Genomic DNA, 6137 nt, shown 5'->3' on the forward strand with positions numbered 1-6137 from the left:
TTTTAATATTTTTTTGGGAGGGGTGGTGGTAGGGGGTGGGGGTAGGGGTGAGGGAATATTGAATTTAAAAACAAACTTTAATTTATTTTTTTTTGGGGGGTGATTGGGGGTGCTAATTTGAGGGTAGGGATCAAATAAATTGAATTTTTCAACAATTCTTTTTTAATTGAAAGTTGGAAGAGAGTTTTGGAAAATGTTTTCCTTAAGTTTTGAAAGGAAGTCATTTTCCTTAAATTTGAGGAAAATGAGTTCATTTGGAAAACATTTTCCAAAACATTTAACCCAACCAAACATGAGAAAATTGGAAAACATTTCCTTCATACCAAACACACCCTTAATTGTGATGATTTTCTTATTTAGAGTTAAACGATAAATATTTTAATTAATATTTTACGATATATTTTTTTATCATATTGATATGCAAAAAATTGTAATTATAGTACTTTTTGTATAGTTTTTGAATATTTAAAGTTTTTGTTTAAAATATCGAATTAATGTAATCTAATTTAACTTTGAAAATTAATCAAATTGACTTTCGAAAAATACAACATGACAATTAAAAGTGGACAAAGATAATAGTAGTATTTTTTTTTTTAATTTTCATTTGGTGTATTAAGGCTCAATTATATTTAGTTTTGTGTCGAAAATTTTCCTATTTATAGGTAAAAATATTTTTTAATAAAGACAACGTCATATATTTTGTAGAATTCAAATACAAGGCCTCTAATTAAAAAATAAAAAAATATTTATCGCTCCACCATAATTCTCATGGGTAAAGCAAAACTAAACTTCATTAGTCCCACTTGCCTAGCTATTCAGGAATAATGAATTGGTTCTTTGTTCTATTACTTGTTATATTCATTACAAAAACTGATTAAAATATTTACTGTATCCCAATATAGGTAAACTAAAAATATTTATATGAAATAGTTGAGCATGTGAAACTGGCTCGAACACTATTATTATTATAAAGGGAATACTTATTGTCTTTCGAAACCCAAAAGAAATTGATTTATTTATTTTTCAATTTTACCCTTACTCTATTAAATGTGGTGAAAGAAAAAAGTAATAAATGGTATCAAAAAATTAACAAGGATAATTTAATTTTAAAAAAATGTAATTCATATAAGGGATGGTGAGTTGGCCACTAGCTATGGAGTATTAGATTTTGTTGTCCCAAAATTAACTTTTTAATTATATTTCCAAAATTTGGGATCATGACAGAAAGTGACAACCACAAATAAATAAATAATTTTTTTTAAAAAAATAGCTAAAGATTTAGGTAATTTATGAGTAAGTTATAAGCAGCAGCTTAGCTAAAAATACCGATATACATTGGTTGATTTGTTTGTTTTTTTCTTTTAATTTTTCCAATCAAGGGACTATGCAAATAAATCAATTAGTCGTGTTTTAGGTGGATACTGAATTTCGAGATTAAATCATGTGATCCGAATGTGATTTCTTTATTTTAACTAGAAACTTTAAACTTAAATCTTAAAATTAGAAAAAATTCTAACATGAAGCTCATTCGCCTCATTTGATAAATTCGAATTGAATTAGTAGGGGCACCCAAAAAAAATTGAACAATGGTATGAGAGTAGAATTCAGAACTTCTATTTCAATCAATAAATAAAATTACAATAACTAGATTAAGAAATATCATTTAACTAGGTAAAAATTAAAAATAAAGTAAGCGTGGGAAGACGATGTTTTAATTTGTTTGAAAAAAATCATATTAATTGTCTAGCCACTGATATTTTGTGGTGTTTTACATTTTGACTAATTATACGATATGAATCTAGAACAGGGCTTAATTTTCTAATTAAAAGATCATTTCAATTAGAAAAAAAGAAAAAAAATTGTGAATATGTAATCATTTTAATGGGTAAAAAAAATCATTTACATTCCTTAATGTTTTAGCAAGCTAATACTATTAAACGTTCAAATAGACATATATTCAAAAGTCATAAAATATAGTCAAATACTAATGAATTTCAAAAATCACGATGGCATGCTAAAAATTTCTGTTATTTTAGTTCGAAGTTCATTATATTATCATGGTTAGGATTTTCACAGTAAACTCAAAAACTGAATCAATTTTTTAATATAAAAAAACACACACATTTTATTTTTGGTTATAAAATTTAAAAGTCAACAAAAATCTGATTTGTTTTGGTTTTAATCAAATATAACCAAAATATTAAATCAAAATGACATATGAATCTTTTGCGCTCATGAGTCATGACAATTGAATTTTTATCTGTATAGAGCAATGTTTTTCATCCTTTATTTGTTTAAGTATATAAAGGAATTTTATTTTTTAAAAAAATTGGCTTAAAAAACACAGACGTCACATCGTTAAAAACATATCGAATATATTACTTTTCATTTTGAATCATCTTTTAAGTAAAAAAATAAAAAAGCTAAATAATCTTTTAAACATATATAAATAAAAAAATGTATGCACGTATTTTAAATATTTCAGTAATCATTTAAGTAACGAAGTCAAAACAAAAATCAAGCAAGCACTTTCTTTTGATATTGCACCTTGCACTAAAAAAAAGTACGATTTGTGTTTGGACCTTCTTTTTTTTCAAGTAAATACATTAAAATTAATTTATGCAATCCTCTATTAGTCAAATATTTTATAAGCTACTTTCCCACTCTTTTTTATGGTTTATAGATTACACGAAAATGAAATGAGTTAAATTTATTCGATAGTGTCTTTAATTATTATTCAGTAAGTTCTATGACATAATAAATTACATTCCTTAAGCTTTTAATTTACCTTCCATCTTCTTTTTTTTTGGCTAGTTAATCCAGCTATTACCTTGTCTTCACTATATATATATGGGTTAAGGTTTTGTACAAGCTACAAATCAAATTAGAGTTTTTCTTCATAATTAATCACTAATAGTACACTCTAATTAAGACATGGCTATGAGCAAACCTTCATACACTTTGTTCTCCTTGGTGTCTGTAATTCTTATCTTAATTGGTATCTCTCTCTCTCTATTATATAGTACACACGCTTGTTACTGGTGTTTTATGCATAAACTGTCCTTATTTTATCGTGATCTATGAATTTTAACTCAATTCTTTTTGTATGTTTGATAGGTTTGCAAAGTATAGATGCTTCTGGACCACCATGTAAGACTAATAAGGATTGTGTACCTTACTGCAGTGTCCCTGTTAGTAGAGGCACTGGAATATGCTTTGATGGATATTGCACCTGTGAAAAACAAGAATCTATCAGCAATGCTAGGAAAATTTTACATGACTAGAAATAGGGATATATGAAAAAATTATGTTTTTTGTTTGTTTTTTTTACCTTGATATATGATTTGAATAAAATGTGACAAGGAATTCGATTTTTGATCGGTTAATTTTTTTATCATGTTTGGAGGATGAAAATCGATGAGAAAATAATGATTCGTCAAAGTTAATTATTCATCACCGTCTTAATTTCTTGTTACTAAAGATATAGCAAAACTTGATCCTTTTTTGTTTTCATTTTATGTTCATGCATTAAGGCTCAATTTTATTTGAATTCTTATTTTAAAAAATCACATTTGAAAGTAAAATATTTCTTATCAAAGGAAATTTCGTATATCTAATAGAGTTTGAATACTAGATCTTTAATTAAGGATGAAATAATTATATTTTCCGCTTCACCACAACATTGGTACCACTTACCTATCTATTCAAGAATAATGAATTGGATCATGTTCTATTTTACTTTGTTATATTCATTACAAAAAAATGATTTAAAATACTTATTGTATCTCAATATAGGTAAAAAGTAATAATACTACGTGAGATAGTTGAGAATTGATCCTCTCTCTTTTTTCTTTAGTTTTACCCTTACTCTACTAAATGTGGTGAAAGAAAGAAGTAATAAAATGATATCTAAAAATTAATAAGGGTAATTTAATAAAAATATTGTTTATATCAATATAAGGGATGTGCAAAAATTAATATGACAAATAGATAATAACGGAGGGTAATGGTGACTAGCTATGGAGTAATAAATTTTGTTGTCCCAAAATTAAGTTTTTAATTATATTTCCAAAAATTGGAATCATGACACAAAGTGACAACCACAAATTAAATAAAAATATGTTTTTTTTAAAATCAGCTAAAGAATTAAGTAATTTCTGAGTAAAGATCAAAGGAGCTTAATTATTTCATCTTCAAAGATATATATGGGTTGGTTCGTTTGTTTTTTCTTTTATTTTTTCCAACCAAAGGCAAATAAATCAATTAGTCGCGCTTTAGAATGAATATTAAATTAAGGAATCAAACTATGTGAACCATATGTGATTTGTTTTTATCTTAACTATTGATTTTTAATTTGAGCCTTAAAATTAAGAAAAATATTTAATAGAAATTTGATTAGCCTTATATGATGCAAATTCGAATTGAATTAGTCAGGGTTCAAAAAGATACTCAAATCAGAAATTATGAATTTCAATAATCACTATGGCATCCTAATTTTATTTTTGTTATTGAAATTCATTATATTGTCATAATTAGGAGTGTTCACATAAACTCAAAAATCGAATCAAGTCAGAAAAAAAAACTACTTATTTTGATTATAAATTTTAAAGTCTACTAAATCTGATATAATTTGGTTTTAATCAACTATAATTAAAAAAATCAAAATGATATGAATCGCTTGCACTCATGAAAATTGAATTTCTATCTGTATAAAGGAATGTTCTTTGATCCTTATCTGTTTAAATATATATTAAAAAACATATTACGAGTCAAATAAAAGGTTTTTGGTTAGAATAGGTCGGTTAAATGACAAAATATATTACTTTCAGATTGAATAATCTTTTGAATAAAATAAAAAAAGATAAGTGATTTTTACTAATATATAAAAGTTATAAATTCCATTCACGTATTTTAAATAATTCAGTAATCGTTTGAGCAACAAGGTCATAAAAAAAATCAAAAAAATAAAATAAAATCAAGCAAGCACACTATCTTTTGCTATTTGCACCTTGCACTAAAAAAATATTACAATTTGTGTGTTGATTTTTTTTTCCAAGTAAATCCAGTCAAATTAAATTATGCAAATCCACTATTAAATAAACATTAATAAGTTATTTCCCACAGTAAGTTAAGTAAATCTATTCTATAGTGTCTTTATTCAATAAATTCTATGACAAAATTAATTACATGCCTTAAAGCTTTTAATTTTCCTGCCATTTTTTTTTGGCTAGTTAATCCAGATAACATTCACCTCTAATTAACTTATTTTCCATGTTTTGGCCAATTATTAGAGATATCAATCACCTTGTCTACACTATATATATCTGAATAGGGGTTGCAATGTTTTGTACAAATCAAATTAGAGTTTCTCTTCATAATTAATCACCAATACACTCTAATTAAGACATGGCTATGAGCAAAGCTTCATTCACTTTGTTCTCTTTGGTGTTTGTGATTCTTCTTTCAATTGGTATATCTCTCTCTTATATAATACATATACACTTGTTACTGGTGCTTTGTGCATCGAACTGTCCTTATTTTATCTGATCTATAAATTTTAACTCAATTTTTTTTATATGATTAATAGGTTTGCAAAGTGTGGATGCTTTTGGACCAGCATGTAAGACTAATCAGGATTGTGTTGTTTACTGTAGTGTCCCTATTAGTAGAGGCACTGGAATATGCTTGGGTGGATATTGCACATGTGAAAAACAAGAATCTATCAGCAATGCTAGGAAATTTTTACATGACTAGGAATAGGGATACATGAAAAAAATTATGTTTTTTGTTTGTTTTTTTGTCCTTTGATCTATGATTTGAATAAAATGTGACAAGGAATTCGATTTTATGTTTGGAGGAATGAAATCAATGAGAAATTAATAATTCATTAAAGTTAATTATCCATTACCTTCTTAGTTTTTTTTTTTTCATTAAAGATAAAGCAAAACTTAACCTTTTATGTTTTCATTTGATGTCCATGTATTAAAGTTCAATTATATCTGAATTTGTATTTAAAAAAATCACATTTGAAGGTAAAATATTTATTATCAAAGGTAATTTTGATATCTAATAGGGCTTGAATATTACATCTCTAATTAAGGATGAAATAATATTTTCCGCCCCTCACTATATATTCT

Source organism: Solanum tuberosum, unplaced genomic scaffold (assembly GCF_000226075.1).
Source record: "Solanum tuberosum cultivar DM 1-3 516 R44 unplaced genomic scaffold, SolTub_3.0 scf00415, whole genome shotgun sequence".
Taxonomy (NCBI): domain Eukaryota; kingdom Viridiplantae; phylum Streptophyta; class Magnoliopsida; order Solanales; family Solanaceae; genus Solanum; species Solanum tuberosum.